Genomic DNA, 18,499 nt, shown 5'->3' with positions numbered 1-18,499 from the left:
GCGCCCTACACGAGTCCAGCATCGGTGCCCATGAGTGGCGCGAGATGACGGTGATGCGATGGTGGCGAGTTGCGACGGTAAAGGTCATGGCGGTTGTGGTGAAGCGGCGTTGTGGTTGGTGGTTGTTGTTGTGGTTGTGATCATGGCGATTGGTCCAAAATAAAGATAGTAAAAGAAAAACGGCTATCCTGAAGAGTCGCAGCACGTATAAATGACATGTATTCCCACTAGACAACGGGTTTGGGCCTAACTACACATGCACTTACCGAGATACCTCACCTAAGGGACCTGAATGGTGGTTTGCGAATCTGGTAACCACAACACTACCCCCTTCCCTTTTTACAGACTCGTCCCGAGTCGTCAAATTTTCGTGTGCCATCATGTGTAGTTTTCCCCTAGTACATTTTACCTACGGATCCCTGAGTGCGACATTCATGGTATTCGTGTCCCCAAAATAAATAACCTGAGGGCTGCGTAACTATCTAAACAAACTCACTCACACGGACGACTTAAATAAAATTGCCGGCGCTAAGACAAACATGCCGGGGGCGCACTCATATGTACAGTACATCTTAACCTTAACTTACAAATTTTACACTAAACCATGGCCCAGGATCATGAACTCTGCAAAAGAAAGCAGTTAGCAGGGAGCCAGGCTGCCCACATGCAGTCTCTGACTCAATACAATGCAGGTGACAGGGAACGTGGCTGGCTGCTCACACGCAGTCCAAGGCCTTCCCTTCTGAACTGAACGCAGTGAACCACAACGGTGCATGGGCTGCACAACGCAGTCTCCGTGCCAGCTCAAGTGGCACACGCAATGAGCGCAACGAATGGATGCATGAATGGATGGACGCAAAACACGGTGCACGGGCTGCCACTGCAGGCCCGTGTTGTAGCTGCCAACGGGGCAGTTCTTGCAGCTTGCAAACTGTTGCTTTAACGATCCTGGCGCACATGGCAATGAACAGGGGGGGGGGGCAAAGCAAAAATTGAACGGGGCTGGTGAACATGGGCAGTGGGCATGGCATGGCAAAGGTGAGCAGGCAAACTCAGCCCGCAGAATAAGGCCGCTGCAGGCAAACACAGCCGGCAGATGAACTGGCCGGCACAGGCCTTGAAGTACCACAGCTGCAGATGATCCGGCCGGCACAGGCCTTGCAGCAACACAACAGCTGCCGATCAAGTGGGCCGGCACAGGCCTTGCAGCACACAGCTGCCGATGAAGTTGGCCGGCCTCCGCCTTGAAGCAAAACACGGCCAGCCGATGAAGTTGGCCAGCCTTTGCCGTTCAATGGAGGTTGGTGGAGGGAGTGCGGTGGTGCTGGCCACTTGGAAGGCGGGCTCGGACCTACCTACCTGTCTCCCTCCCAACCTATCGCCTTTGCCTGTCACTGTACATACCCACTCCCTTAATTTGTCAAACCCCAATTTAGCCCCAACTTATTATTTTTTTTTGTTGTTTTTATTTTTACTTCCCCACTATAAATCGTCCCCTAACCCCCTTTATCGTCCTTGTTCGGCTAACCTATCCTGTCACCGAGCCTACTCCCAACCCCTACGTTCCCTTCCCGGAGGGGGATAAGGGAGAGCTAGCGTCCTGTGTCGAGGCCCAACGAAGCCTCAGAATGGCCTCCCCAGAGTTCGGCGATCTATAACCCAAAGTGGGTCCAGCGGCCCACAACGACAGCGAGGGGATGGATGGTGCGGAGGGGTACATCTCCTAATCTACCCTAACCATTTAACTGTTAAACTACCCCGGGGCTTTCAACAAGCGCCTCTCGCTTAAACTATTGGTTCTATAAACCCAGATTCCCGTCGCCTGTGTTGGTGTCCTTACAATTTCGGGCCTCGACCCCCAATTTTCTCTCCGTGCCCTCACACGGTCTCCTGGCTGGGACACGTGGCTCCCTTTGGCAGGCACGACCCTCTGCCGAATCTCCCGCTATGGCACACCCGGGCACTACACTGCCTCCGAGCCTACCAGCTCCCTAACACCGGGGAGTGCCCCCATGGCACCTCCCCTGAAACGCACACGTGGCAGGCCGGCCTCCCGGGCCCCTTTCCGAGGGTCACCCGTGCCCACTGCACTGCCCACGCGGCTAATGGCGCCCCGGGCCCCCGCACCAAGCAGGCGCACCCGTGCCCACTACTCTATCCCGGCCCCCCATGGGCCCTTGGCCTACCGCGGCCGACTAGCCTGGTGCCCGGGGTACCCACTCAGCGATACTCACCTTTCGCAGCCACGCTCCCAAGCCCGTCAACAGGGCTCCTGCACCCCTCCAAATGGGTCTCGAGCCTACTTTCCCACCAACAGCAAAACAACCTCCATTTTTCAATTTGACTAACCCAGCTAACTCACTCTACACTGACCCCGGGGTCCCTTGGGCGGGAGTCACTCCTCCCCCCAATCACTCATCGCACCATGCATTCCCCATTCACTCCACTCACACAGACCCGCTGGCCTCACTCACTCATCATGTACTCACCTCCCAACTCTTCAACACACACACCGCTGAACTCTGCCATCCTTCGAACTACATCCCCTAACTAACTCGTGCTCCCACGTCGTCCCTTACACTAGTAGCACGTTCCTCTTAACACTACGTAGCTAAACTACGTCAACTACTACACATTCACTGTCTGTCACTGTCTCCAAATAATCCCATTAATCAATTCCCCAAACTAAATCTCGCTACAATCCCTCTACCTAATCCATTCCACGGACTCCATGAGGACTTACCCCTGCCCCATGGAGTCGGTCTAACTAAGCTAACCCTTCCCCCTAACTAGTTTCCATCCTGTGCCCAGGTAAGGGGGTCTTTCACCCCTTGCCCAGGAATCCTGTGCACCCGAAAGTGAGGCTTGCTTTTTCCTTTTTTTTTTTTCATGCGCAGCACCTGCGCGGCAACTCAGAGCTCACGCACTTTGCACCTGTCCGTGACGTCATCAGCTGCACGTGTTCCTCGTCCCTCCTTGGACGGGACCATCCGGCAGAGATACCCCTCCTGCCGGATTCCAACCCCACGTGCAGCCATGACGTCACCGTGCGCATAAAAAAAAAACACAAGCCACACGTCTCGAGGGGTTCCCCACGCGAACACATGTGCTTTGCCCGTTGGAGCTTAACACACACGATCGCGTGGAGAACCCGTCCGGTCCAAATCCATTTACCTGCCTAACTTTGTCCGTCCGCGGGATCGGCAAATCCACCGCGTGCTTTTCCGGACCGGGACTTCACTCTCGCAAGCGAGCACGTGGTGGTCTCGTGCGTTGCACAGCACGAACCGCGTGCTCACTGCTGGGTGAACCCGGCACGGTCCTCGAAACAACCACAGCCGCTACTCGGCTTTCTCTCCTCTGTCGCCGTCTCCGTCGCCATTCGACCCACGCACACCTGCGTGTTACGACGCACACAGTCCACTCAATCACATTCACACCGGGAGACGCGGCTGCGTGCTCCCGCATGCCAACCGACATCTCCCTCACATACCGCTCTCTCACACACACGGTCTCCCTTGCACACAGCAACCTTGCACACGGCCGTTCACTCACGCGTGCGGGGGCACTCACCCGCGGTGCCTCACTCGCACTCCGTGCCTCATCCACACACGGCGTGCTGGGAAGCACGTACTCCGGCACCATCGCCACCACACCACTCACACGTGGTGCCTCACTCATACTGGCCGTTTCATCCACACACACGGCCTCTCTCACACACGGTGCCTCATCCACAACCGGCGTGCTGGGAAGCACGCACTCTGGCACCATCGCCACCACACCACTCACACACGGGGTCGCTTCCACACACGGGGACGCACTCACACCTTGCACCACACACACAGGGACAACCACACTGGGGATTTGTGTCCCCACAAGGGTCTCCGGGGCCTCCACACCCCCCAAGCTCTCCGTGCACCCGTCCACAGCACTCGTCCCCTCAACCTCGCAAAGCACGACCGAACTCACCTGGTCGTGACTCGCCTCAAGGGGGCATACTCCCTCCCCTCGTTCCTGGAGGAGGCCATCCAGCTGCTCACACCGGGTCCCTGCACGCTCCGCGAGCTCACCCCCATTATCCTCCACTACCTCCGTGTGTGTGTGTGCGTCACTTACCCCGTCTTCATCGTGTAGTCTTCCCTCTATCGTTCCCATCTCCCGTGTCTCTGCCAACTCTTCACCCTTTACCTCCCTTGTCTCAACTATTATTTTTTCCTTTGTCGTCACCTCGTGTCTCGTCTCACACGTTTTGGTCTCCCCATTTAATTTTTCCCTTTCGGTCATCGTCACGACCCTCGCCCAACACGTTCCACGAATTATTTTTTCACCCGCCTCCACCGCGGGCCTGTCAGCCGTTGCACCCCCACCCAGCTCGTTTGCTCCCACACGTGGAGTCGCCATTCCCAGCTCCCTGGTCACGGCCTTCATGCCCGCCTGCAGGCATCGGCCCATGTTCTGCGTCTCACCCCGCAGCTCTTTCATTTCTTTTTTCATTTGCTTGCCCATTCCGTTTATTTGCTGTGTATTCGCATCCATCGTCGTTTTCACTTCATTTGTATTTGTATCCATCTTTTCATCCATTTTTTGTGTATTCGCATCCATCTTTTCGTTCATGCCTTTCATTTCGTTTTTTATTTCATTTGTATTTGTATCCATCGTCGTTTTCACTTCATTCATTTGTTTGTTCATTGCCGCCAGCATGGCGCATAGCTGGGCCATGTTGGATGCACTCAGCTGAGCCGTTTCGGCAAGGGTTGGGGAAGGGTCTTGGTGGAGAGGGGGGGGAGGTGTCATACACCGCGGCCGCTGCCGCACCCACCTCGGGCCTTGGGTTCAGTTGGGCGAGTCCGTGTTCCTGCACAATCAACATTTCCTGCTCGGGGATTCCATCCTGGACCATGGACGCTACATTATTACACATATACATTTCTAATACCCCCGGCTCCCGCTCGCCTTGAGACGCCATCTTGCTTCTCGTGAAGGGTTAATTTGCTCGCTCGTAATTTGGAGGGAATCGGGGGTCGCTTCTCTCACCCCTGGACCGATTCCCGTAAATTTAGCCGGAGACAGGAGAGCCCGTTTTCCTGTTCTCCGATACCAGTGCCGCGAGGAGGGCGATGAATTTGTATCGCACGACCTGACACCAGTGTTGCGGTCTTCGCGCCCGCCGGCGTGCGACGGCCACGTAACTCGAATCGCGGCACGTCGCCCACCGGACGGACAATCCAGTCGTGACCCTCTCGGACTAACGCCGGGAACCAGTCACGGGTGGACCTTTCGGTCTCACCGCGATCGAGCCAATCAGCCCCCGCGTGGGATAGGGTTGCTCGCCAAATTCGAACTACCTAAGTACCCACGCGGAGGGTAGACCGGGCGATCGCACCTCGCCGCAGGTCGACTTCGGACACGGGCCACTTAAGCGACCCGTTCCGTACTATCAGAATAACCGAGCGGTGTTATCGTCGACCTCGACGGTTCGATTAATTATCGGGCGTATTCAGCCCACTACCAACCCTTTACGTGAAGCAAGATGGGGATTCAATGGGGGAAAAGACGAAGCGAAGCGGGAGAACAGTTCAACAATAAAGCACATTTATTCGCGACACACGGGAAGCACACAAATACAATTCCACCAAATGCACACAAAAAAGAAAACACAATTCCATTTACACAAAAAGCAAACATAAAAGTGAAAACACAGTGCAGAGCTAATACCGACTACCGAGCACACGGCAACACTTATACAATTCTACTTCACAGACGGCGCCGACAACACATACCCAAAACCAAGGAAAAGAAATACCCTCAAGAATGAGGTAGGCCTGGGGCCGAGACCTGGTCGGGCCTACCCGTCTGGTGATGAGACGCGGAGCGGCGATGGCCCCGCAACCCGCGGGCCTCGTGGACAGTGCCTGGCAGGGGGTTGGGAACGGGGCCCCCTTGGTCGCACTACCTCAGCGCGGGGGGAAACAGGAGGGGGTTGCTGATGCTCGGGGTATAGAGGATCTTTATTATGTGCGACGAGCGTCTCCACCTCGGCCAGGTCGCGCTGCCGGCCTCCCAGGGGTGCAGCTCCCTGCACGACGCGAGCACCCCCTCGTCCGGTGTCGCCGCCTCTCCACAGCTCGTCCCCTCCGTTCCGACTTCAACGCACACGACGAGCAGCTCCACCGCCCGCGAAGTCTTGACTCTCTGTTCCGACTCCTTCGCCTCGTTCCGACTCCTTCGCCTCCGTTCTGCTGACTCTTTCTCGTTCCCGTTCTGCTGACTCTCTTCTGACTCCTTTGCGACTCCCTTCTTCCTCGTTCCGACTTTTACGACCCCTTTGACTGACGAACACCGTCCTTTTATCCCCCCGTAACTTCGCCTTTGACCCCCTCCCTTTGACCTTTCACCTCGCTCCCCATTGGCCCGAGAAAAAGTGGGCGTGAAGGCTTTTTGATCCACAAATTTGCATATATCGATCGCCCTGGGGGCGGGGCCAATTCGCCCCTCGCTCACCGATTGGACGGCAAAAAGTGGGCGTGTGTCGTTTTGGATCCGTTTTTGAAGCAGAAAATCCGTGATTTTGTACACGCTGTTCAACGTGCGCCCTACACGAGTCCAGCATCGGTGCCCATGAGTGGCGCGAGATGACGGTGATGCGATGGTGGCGAGTTGCGACGGTAAAGGTCATGGCGGTTGTGGTGAAGCGGCGTTGTGGTTGGTGGTTGTTGTTGTGGTTGTGATCATGGCGATTGGTCCAAAATAAAGATAGTAAAAGAAAAACGGCTATCCTGAAGAGTCGCAGCACGTATAAATGACATGTATTCCCACTAGACAACGGGTTTGGGCCTAACTACACATGCACTTACCGAGATACCTCACCTAAGGGACCTGAATGGTGGTTTGCGAATCTGGTAACCACAACAATATATATATATATATATATATATATATATATATATATATATATATATATATATATATATATATATATATATATATATATATATATATATATATATGAGGCCCGGCGAGGAGGAGTGATGTAAGTGACATTTTTTAATGATATGATGACGATAGGCTCAGATGATAGGGGAAGGGTTAAAATAGTGCTATATGGCATTAACTCCAAAATGGCTGATGAGGCCCTTACATTACTCCTCCTCGTGGCGCCTCATATGCACATGTATATAAATTTATGTATATAAATGTGAGGCCCGGCGAGAGGAGTGATGTAAGCGACATTTTTTAATGATATGATGATGATAAGCTCGGATGATAGGGGAAGGGTAAAAATAGTGCTATTTGGAATCAACTCCAAAATGGCTGATGTCGCCCTTGCATCACTCCTCACGGCGCCTCACACACATATATATATATATATATATATATATATATATATATATATATATATATATATATATATATATATATATATATATATATATATATATATATATATATATATATAACCTGAGCAACTTTGACAATATATATGTATATATTTATATATATTGTTACATCTGAGGGGGGTATGCATTCAAAGGGTAATTAGAATGTTTAATTAGGTATGCCATGCTGTTCAAGTTTACCAGGATCTCGATGTAATAAGTAGCAATTCAGTGGTGATAAGTTGTCTAGTAAATGTCCATTTCTTTAAGGGGGAAATGATAATTGTCACGTAATTTGACAGGGAGACGGGTTAGGGGAAGTGTGTCTGCGTAAACCCCTTTTAGTATTCCCTGGAGGCTTGCCGTGACGTCACAGGACAGTGCTGTGGATGGCTCCGCCCCGTGATCACGATTGGCGGAAGGCGATGGCGGAGGGCCAATAAAACGGCTCGATTGGAAGTGACGAGGACTCGAGGATAAAAAGGTTCTGTTCGGGGAAAAGGGGTGGGAGGAAGAAGATCGGTAAAGAAAAACCGTTTTGGGTGGAGGCTGTTGTGCTGGGAGCGTGCTGTTTTGTTGCGCCGATTCGATCCTGAATTCAGTGTGTCTCATGGCCTTGCTGTGCCTCGTGCCTCACCTCGGTTGGCTCTGGGGTTCTGCTGGCTCGGAGTACGGGGTCGAACGGCGGGCGGACCTGCCTCTCTCTCCTGCTCGCAACTTGGCGCCAGAACTGGTTCCCTGGCGGCTGTGAGCGGTCTTGGGCCGACAACAGGTCGACAGCACCACGTTGTCTCCTGCCCCTGACGAGCGCAACGCCAGCTCATCCGGCACCAATCCAGGGACTGTTGCATCCACACCACGGGCCAGCCTGACCACCAGGACCAACTACGTTTTGTGTGTGTGTGTGTGTGTGTGTGTGTGTGTGTGTGTGTGTGTGTGTGTGTGTGTGTGTGTGTGTGTGTGTGTGTGTGTGTGTGTGTGTGTGTGTGTGTGTGTGTGTGTACCTGGCGCCTTAGAGGGTTTGAGATTTGTATATCCATTGGAATTGTTTGTGTTTTCCCCACGCCCGAACCCACACCACCATCCCGTCGAATCGCCCCGGATCCCTCCTCTTGCCGAGTCTTATTATTTCTGGTGAGAGAAATAAACGTTATTAACTCAGTGAAAAGCGACTCGTGCCACCTTCCTCGTCCCATTTGCGGTAGAGCGATTAAAACCGCCATCTTTGGGTTATAAAAAAATAAACCGCCTCCATCGTTTCGGCTCATTCTACGTTGGCGGGACTGTTCAAGTCCCGTGGACGTCACAATATATATATATATATATATATATATATATATATATATATATATATATATATATATATATATTGTCAAAGTGTTACAAAGACAATGCCCCCTGTTACGAGCATGCTCATACTCTTTTTGCCGACCTCAGAAGGATGGCAGGCTGAGTCAACCCGCCGGGTGTTAGTTGAACGGCTGACAGGAGCTTAAACTCAAGACCCTAAGATCTTAAGCCAACCATCCATCCATCGGGACCATACTCTTTGCAGAGCATTGGTGCTGCCGAAGCAGTCTCCTTGGCTATTGGGCACAATCCTGGGTGGGTCGCCACTCCGACACAGGATACCAGCAAGCTGGCACTCATTTTTCTGACCTCGGAAGGATGACAGGCAGAGTCAACCCCACCTGGTGTTTATTCAACAGTCAAGGGGGATTTTAACTCAAGATCCTGGGATCCCAAGCCCACCACTCTAACCATTAAGCCAACATTTGGTTTCAAAGTGAAGATCAAGGCAGTAAATGGCCCGTTATTCAGCACCGTTTATGCAGCTGTGAACTTCAGTCACTATCATGATGAATTATATCATATTCACATCATCTGCCAAACGGTCATCGGGGAAAGATTTACATCAGGATACAGAATTAACTTTTACGCATGAGGATGCCATTTGTCCCATCAAGCTGTACTACATCAACAGCACATTCATTCCATCTCAGTTTATCAATTTACACTGAGGGGGAGAGTGGGGTCAGACTGTTGGAGAAGTGGGGCAGGCATGGACATTACAATCACGACACAGGTATACAATCACCAATTCATACCTCAGCTACGTACCATAACTGCCAATATCCATGTACCTCTCTATCCCCATTGCTTTGAGGTAGCTATATCCAATTCCAGTTTAAACCTATCCCCTGTTTTTGCTGCCACTATCTTTGCAGGGCGACTATTCTATGCATTAACTACTTTCTGAGTGAAGGACCCCTGCCTTATTTACTACCGTCCTAACTCTCCTTTTTGTGCCTCCGCTGACGAAGTTGCCAGAGGCATTGTTTTCTGGTTGTCCGTATGTACGTATGCCCGTCCGTGTTAATTTTATGTTTTCTCTGCAACCGCTTATTCAAATGACAAAATTTTCGCCATAGGTACGACTACTCATGTAGAATGTTTGAATTATACGTATGATGTCATAGGTCACGTGGTGTGGCAACCATGCTGGAAAAAGGAAAAAACTCGAGCTCTGTATCTCCAAAAGTGCTCTATGGAAAAAATTTAAACTTGGCACATCAAGTACTCCCCATGGGAAATAAGTCTGATTTTTTGATGATGTCATAGGTGGCTTCACTATGACGTCATAAATGCATATGTTGAACGTTTTATCCAATCTGTATGAAAAATTGAGGGTCATCTGGGGCTAAATTGAATGGGGGGGGGGGCGAATTGATGACGCCATTGATCATGTGGTTCAGCTGCCATTGTTTTATTAATAAGAAAAAGTCTTCAAAAATCTTCTTCTCTGAAATGGCTGAACAGATCGAGGCAAAACTTTGCATGTATGATCACCTTATCCATGAGGAACAAAAAGTTATTCACCTATGACGTCATAGTTGGGCAGCTTTGATTTTTTTGAAGAATAAACCTTTTAAAATCTTCTCCAGAACAGCTGGACAGATCAAGAGGAAACTTTCCCCAGATGTTCCCCATGCCTTGGGGATACCAGGATGTTCACAAATAATTAATAGGTCACATGGTCTGGCAACCAAATTGGATTGAACAAAAATCTTTAAAACATTCTTTCTCTTGCACTGCTTAATCAATCGACGTGAATTTCACAATTATGACATAGTAGTAATAGGGAAGAGATGTAAAATTTCAACCTGATCTGATGTATGGTATAGTCGCCATAATTATTTCATTTTTTGAATCTGGGTTCAGGTTTAATTAAACCTGAACTTTAATTAAGAAAGAGTGCCTTTCCAGTTTTAATTAATCACGTTCTAGGCTATCAGTGTTATAGCCCTGGTCCGATCACTGTCTATGCTGCTGAAAAACCCTTCTTTATTAATTTAGTCTCTCCCCTTCATTATTTTAAACATCTGTCAGATTCCTTTGTAATGTAGAAAGTGTTGTCTCCTTTTGTCGCTCATCCATAACTTAATCAAGCGAGCTTTATACTTCCTCCACTCCTACCTGGACATCCTATAAAAGCCCTTCCTCACCTCCTTGATTGATACTCTCAGCTCTTAGTACTTCCCCTGTCTGTTCTCGTGTAAATTTTGACGTGAAATAATATATAAGAACATATAACATTCCATAATAATATATTTCAATAATAATATATAAGATATAAAAGAATATATAATAATATATAAGAATATACCATTCCTTTCATTCGGTAAAGGCACACATAGTGGGGCAACTTAGCTAAATATAGCATAACAATAGTGCATTTTGTGAGGAAAGCACCAAATTTGGCACACTAGTAGCCTATCATATTATGAACAGATTTGGATATTGGGCCATCTCAAAATTTTTGATGGCAGCGGAAAATGGCTGCCACAGCCATCAGCGGCTGAATTTGAGATGGCCCAATATCCAAATCTGTTCATAATATGATAGGCTACTAGTGTGCCAAATTTGGTGCTTTCCTCACAAAATGCACAATTGTTATGCTAAGTTGCCCCACCAACAGGGCTGCCAAGGCAGTTTCATTGGCAAGGAGTACAGTCCTGGACAGGTCACCCACTCCAACACAGGTTACCCCAAATGGTTAGTACACCAGTATATTGGTAGTCATTTCACTGACCTCAAAAGGATGACAGGCTGAGTCCACCCCATCTGGTGTTAATTCAATGGTTAAAAAAAGGGGCTCGAACTCAGGACCCGAAGGTCCCAAGCCAATAAGCCAACTCAAGGCTTTTGAAGTGAAATAACTATTTAATAATCCTGCTATCTCACTTGCATCACTTAACAATCTACCTGGGACATTCATCAATAGGCCCACACTTGTCTTAACCTGTTACCCCTAATGCACTGAAAAAATAGCTTTCTTTTATGTTTAATGTTGCTCCTGGTGTTGGCCTAACGGTTAAGGTTGCTGGTTTAAGATCAGGTGTGGTTGACTCAGCCTGTCATATTTCTGAGGTCGGCAAAATGAGTACCAGCTTACTGGAAACAGGGGGGAACTGCATCAGTGGCACAGCCACACTCCCAGCAATGACGCAACCAACAGCCACAGGCTGCATACAAAATAATAATAATAATAATAATAATAATAATAATAATGTTTAATGTTATTTTGGCAATATCCTTTTCATATTCCCTTTTGGCTTGCTGAGTTATTTTCTTAACTAGCTTCTGTTTCTTCCTATATTGATGAGTCCAACTCCAGTCCTGTTATTTTATACCTTCTAAATGCCTTCTGCTTCTCCTTAATCACACTCCTCACCTCCCTGCTCAAGTTCAACCACCCTGGTCTCTTTCTGCCTCATACTTTACACCTTAATGGAAAATGTACATACTCTGTACGCTGCATATTTACTGCTTGAAGATTGCCCATTTCTCTAATACTGACTGTCCAAATCTAGAGCACCTTCGTCTCTTGTAATACACACAAAGTTTCTCTTTGTAAACCCTAATATCCTTACACTATTATCCAAACTCGAACCCTAAATAGAATCCTTGCACTCATTCTGGTCACTTGCCCCGAAATGCTTTCCTATCTCCACCTTCTCCACTAGATTGGGATCATTATGTTAATAGAGGTTGAACACTGCACCTTCTCCCCCACCGCCCCTGTCCCCCCTCCCCGTGGGCTTCTACACAAACTGGTTTAAAAAGCAATCTTGGACAAGAGATAGAACATCCTCATCTGCTTTGCTCTTTCCCTCATTACCCAATCTATCGCTGGCAAATTTAAATCTCTGATTAATCAATTCTCTTCCCTCACCACAAGTTCTTCTGAATTCTTCGTGGACCCTTCTTTCCTGCTCTTCCCTAACACCAGGAGTCCTATAAAAGTATCCTATCAGTATTTGATTTTTTAAAACCTCCAAATAGCTATCAACACAGAATCCTCAACATTAATTCCCTCCTTAATGTCATCCTGTCCTCTAATTTCTCTCCTCATTAAACCATATCTCACTTACTACAACCTTGCTTGAGAGGAGTTAGAAGAACTTCTGATTGGACTGAAAGAGGGTATGAAAAGCAGGAAAGTCTGCTCCACCAGGGATTTCATATCAGGCAGAGAAATAGGCAATTGTGGGAAACTGAAAGGCAATCCATATTGAGGAACACTGCTGTTCAATTGGTCTTTTAGGTTTCCACCTTGTGAGTGGAGGTCGTTGATAAGTGTTTGGGTTGTTGGACATAGGGTCAGCATTTAAGACGTTACTGTAAACAACATTTTAAAAATGGATATGGCACCAGTTCTACCTCACCAGAATTATAGATATTCAAGCTTATTATTACAACTATAATTTTTTCCCATAAGGAAGGTTTATGAAATGTACCTTAATATGCTTCTTCTTCTTCTTCTTCTTCTTCTTCTTCTTCTTCTTCTTCGTGCATATAGGAAGCTTGGCTGCCAGGTATCTACCATTTTGTTGGGGTGCAACTATGCCAGTGATGCTGTGGCCCCATACCAGTACACTGGTACTAATTTCGCCAACATCAGAAGGTTAACAGGCTGAGTCAACCTCACCTGGTGTTAATTCAGCAGCCAACAGGGCTCAAACTCAGGAACCTAAGATCCCAAGCCAGCCACCCTAACCACGAAGCCAACAGCATGCTTCCTTAATATACTAAATACGTACTTGATATAAAACACGTCTAAAACACACAAGAATTCATGAGAATGTGGATGCGAAATTTGAGGCATGTCGCTAAACAAACATGCCTGGAGAGTTACAAATAAACTACGACAAACAGGCCTCCAGGAAAACCGTGACAAGAGAACAAGCACAACAAATTAAGATAAATGACATTCATAGCAGTGGTGAAGTGTTTCATAAAATGTCGGAAATAAGTATGGAAGATCCACAGCTACCATAGTCCATGGTACTCCGATAGGGTGCACTCGTGCAAATCAGAACTGATGGGGATGGAGACAGAGATGCAAATAGGGCTTGAGATGATCAGGCTGGAGATGGACCTGCAGAAACTGTAGATACAGTTGGATATGAGGCTGGAAATGAGACTGAGATGAAATATGAGATTGAAAGGAAGGAGATTGCACACTGAAACATGAGTGAGCCAGGAGGCAAAATGCTGAACCGGAAATAATGTCAATGATGTTAAACGGGTCCAGCCATAACCTACAGCTCTCAGAATTATTGGAATCTCCCATGATGAGGCCGAAGAACAATGTGTTTCTCTCACATCGTGATCTGCAGTATTCTCTGATATTGATCCTTCTGCTTTCTCAGCCCTCCAACTGTCCCCGTCAAGTCCCAAGATGCATGATGCATTCTTCCATTAACACAGTGTTGACTAAATTTCCAAATCAGGGTGACAGCACACCTGATCTCTTTTATTCCTTGCTTCTCCCATCTCTAGAAACCACCTTCCAAAGGCTGTTCTGTATCAATCTTCCCTCGAGGGCTTCAAGCAAACAGTGCGCCGCCATCTCTTGTCATTCCCAATTCTGCCCCATGATCTTTCCTACCCCCATGAACCTTTCCTAAACTTACTTGCTAGTCTTAGTGTTTCCTCCCATCCTCCCTTTCCTCTTTGCATGTTCAATCTCTTGATGTTTGTCCCACTGTCTATTTTACCTTGCTATTATATGAGCCTTACTCCTGCATACAAAACAAAACAAAACATAAAAGACTAGAGAGTTCATAGAACACCTTACACCGTGCAGTGTTGAGAAGCGAGAACATGGGCGAGTCTGTGAGCAGCAAATTTGGTTGGTCAAGATGACATAAAACACCGTAATATTTTGTCCAAGTACAGTTTAACGGAAGGTTATTGAAAGTGCTAGAAAGACGATTTGTGTTCTCCAGTGTTCAGGTGTATTATTCAATTTAAATTAAAAAAAGATTTTAAAGGTTGTAGAAAAATAAATTTGGAAGTTTACCGCTATTGATGCAGCGTCTTTTACACCACCATATTTAACACATTACATTTAGTTGCCTGTTGTTTGTGTCCTTTATGACATCCTTAAAAACAGTAAGTTGCCTGTTTGGAATGATTTTCAATTTTGTTTGGCTGCCAGACAGGCAGACAGAGTAAAAATATTATCTCACTCCTCTCTGTGCATGTGTGATCGGGACAAATTCAGAGCCAAGGTATTGCTAAACTCCAGCCAGGTTTGTTTTCCGATTCGTCTTCAAAATATAACATTCGATTGAAGTGAAGTTGTTCCTCGATTACAAACCGACGTTTCTGGACAGACAGACAAAGTGAACCAAATAACTTAACTCCACTTTTTGCATCGCATGCATCGTATGGTAAAAAGACTATTTCGTTCTTGGTAGGAGCCCCGAGAGCCGTATAATCGCACTCATGTGCGACCATCTACAAACTCAGTATGCATCTACATAATGTGTACATATCACAAGGACAATCTCACTTGTGGGAGCCCTGATTTGAAAACTGGTAGTTGTACTTGGGGTGTGCATAGGAACGTTTTAGATGCTACTTATTTTTTTCATAGTTTCAAGGGGTTCAGGGTTGGGGGAAGGACCCTAATTATATATATATATATATATATATATATATATATATATATATATATATATATATATATATATATATATATATATATATATATATATATATCTCTTCTTCTTCTTCTTCTTTCGGCTGCTCCCGTTAGGGGTCGCCACAGCGGATCATCCGTATGATCCGCATAGTGATTTGGCACATGTTTTACGCCAGATGCCCTTCCTGACACAACCCTGGTCGCCTCTTACGACACAGGGATATGGTACACCTATTTTAACCGGGGTATACACCGGCCCAGTCCACTGGTACTCACTTCGCCGACCTCGGAAGGATGACAGGCTGAGTCAACCCCCTGGGTATTAATTCAGTGGCCCAACGGGGCTTGAACTCAGGACCTTTTGGATCCCAAGTCGCTGCCCTAACCACTGCGCCAACACACCAGGTATATATATATATATATATATATATATATATATATATATATATATATATATATATATATATATATACATACATACATACATACATACATACATATACATATATGCTTGGCATAGTGCAAGTCACTTTGAATGTGTATTGCAAGTCACACTAAAATATGCCAACTATGGAGATTACGGGACGTTCAAAATGACCTATAAATGCTAACGAGGCCTTTTGAGCATGTGCTGTTTGTGCGTTTTCAGCGACTTGCTTCCGGGAGCACCAGCATCTTTATCCTGCCATTGAAAATCTGTAATTCAACTAGTCAGAACCAAACAAACAATATATTTATAACAGCCCTCACAGCTCACATCCCCTCCTCCTCACTTCCCAACATGATTAATAGCAAATACCATCATTTTAAGAGTTTATCATAAACTTACCCTGTGCATTCACAAGCCACAGATATCATCTTCCCATCGCTGTTAAGAAGCACCCAAACCAGATATGGCGTTTCCCAAAGATAAATCTACCTGGCACATTTTGCTCCCACGTGTATAATAGCTGTTTTTTTTTTTTGTATACCAAGTCGAAGCTCATGTGAGAGCTAATACACAGAAACGTATAACAAGGCAGGAGACAAGAGGGGTGGGAGATGGAAGCACAAAATAGTGGGGAACAAAGACAATAGGATATCTGTGGAAGGGAGAGGGATGGGGTGGGGTACACAGGGTAAACAAGATGGTACTACCAGGGACTTTCAAGGAAGGAAAACAGGGAATTTGAAGGAGGTGGGTTTGGGGTGGATTAACGGGGGTAGAAAAGATCAAGATTTTGGATGGGAGAAGATGTGAGGTGGACGTGAACAGCTGTTTTGAAGACCTGGAGGGAGGAGTGGGATTGAAGAGGATGTGGGAGTTTGTTCCAGATGTGGGAAAAAAGAGGAATGAAAGAGTGAAGGTGAGCAGTGATTCTTGATTTTGGCAGTTTCACCAGAAGGGGTTTTTTGGTGGACCTTGAGTGGCCTGAAGAAATATAGAGGGGACAGATCACAGACAGAGCAAGGGAGGGGGGGGGGCAAGGCTGGAGAGGAGACGGTAGAAGACAGAGTCTGCATCTGCAATTTTCTGGTACAAGTTTTCTGTATTTTAACGTCGTCCAGGTGTCCTTTGTTGAAGAGTCGGTAGCCATTGCTCCATTGGTGACGATGCACGGCATCATCTTTCCAATTGCAGACGTCCATTAAATAAATCACGAGGCGTGCCATGATCACAAGAGGTAATTCCACAAGGTCCAAAGTCCATTTACTGGAAGCAATCCATCGGGGGTTTTGGCGGCATGTACCCGTCCACAAAACTTCGGGCCTTGCACTAGCCCACATCGTCGGGAGTTTTGCAGTACTGAGAGCTGCAAGATCTTTATTGGGTGAACTGAGAAAGTTCTCCAACTCTTTTGTTGTGCAGTGACACCCCTTTCTCTCAAGTACTTTTCTAAGTATTTTCAGCTTCTTTTAGAAGCTTTGTGAGCCATTTTAGGTAACAATCCTCATCTCACACAAACAATATATGGAAACATGCCCCATCAACAATGCTGCTAAGGTTTACGTAAATCTGAAAGTCCCATATTAACCTGTCGGTTAAAGACAGGTTATTTGCTAGTTGATTAAAATTTGCAATGGGAAGCAGTACGGCTTAAGCAGGAAGATCAAAGTGGGCCAAAAGTAAAAACAACAGAATTTGAATCTCGTGAAATTGGAGGACATCAAGGTGTTGTTGGGTCTGGCAGGATGGCCGAGACTGGGGGTCGGCAGCCTGCGGCTATTTAAGGACTTAAGTGTGCCTCCCAAGCCTGATCGATAAAATCCCCCTTTCTCATTATAAATTAATTTTCAGAAAAATCTCTGTGAGTGTCGGGAAAGGATAAAATAATACTTGAGAACGTTGGCGGGGTGATAAACAGGAAAATACATCCGATTACCGGCAAATTCTGTGAGCAAGACTTACCCGTTGTGCTCCGTGCACAGCCTGCTCTCCATTACGCAGTTATTTTCGCCATCTTGTCGACAATATTATTACTCCGACCTGTTTCGGAGCCTCAGGTTACAACTCGAACCCCCCTTATAAAAAGTTAACGACACCCTCATCCTCACTGGGCAGGGAAGCGAGAATCCCGAAATGAACGATTTGTATGTAAATAACAAACGAGATGTTGTTTTGATAACTCCCCCTCCAATGGAGGGTGTGCGTGCGTGTGACGTCACCACGTTTACTGTCCGCCATCTTGGAGTACCAAGAAACAAAACAAAACTACACGTGCACTACATCATTGTATTTACATTTGTTAAAATAAGAGTTAAAATGGTGATTTTTTTTTACTCATCATTTTGTTGTGGCAATTGTGCCGATCGGAAGGATCGGTTGTCATGTCATGGATTGCCGACGGCCCAACAATCCAAGGGTTTTGACATGGAGGCTTGATTTGCGAGTTATGAGGGATGTTCAAGAGGGATCCGGAATGAGCTTGTCATGTCCAAGAAACGGTGTGTGTGTGTGTGTGTGTGTGTGTGTGTGTGTGTGTGTGTGTGTGTGTGTGTGTGTGTGTGTGTGTGTGTGTGTGTGTGTGTGTGTGTGTGTATATGTGTGAAAATTGTTCCATATCTGAACTGTATGCCAAGGTTGGCTCAATGGTTCGGGTGGTGAGCTTGGGATCCTAAGTTCAAATCGCACTCAGCTGTTGAATCA

At 47.1% G+C, this 18,499-nt stretch overlaps 1 long non-coding RNA gene across 1 annotated transcript in view; it reads right to left on the bottom strand.

Annotated features, from left to right (window-relative positions):
* The window catches only part of LOC147034657 (uncharacterized), a 67,204-nt gene extending 49,272 nt beyond the window's left edge, over positions 1-17,932 (bottom strand). The window contains exon 1 of the long non-coding RNA XR_015059635.1: positions 17,762-17,932. This is a non-coding gene — a long non-coding RNA (uncharacterized LOC147034657). The remainder of the gene's footprint in view (positions 1-17,761) is intronic.
* Between the last annotated feature and the right edge of the window lie 567 nt (positions 17,933-18,499).

Source organism: Eptatretus burgeri, chromosome 1 (assembly GCF_056783735.1).
Source record: "Eptatretus burgeri isolate ZD-2024b chromosome 1, Ebu_testis_v1, whole genome shotgun sequence".
Taxonomy (NCBI): domain Eukaryota; kingdom Metazoa; phylum Chordata; class Myxini; order Myxiniformes; family Myxinidae; genus Eptatretus; species Eptatretus burgeri.
This window is presented reverse-complemented; position numbering and strand designations above follow the sequence as displayed.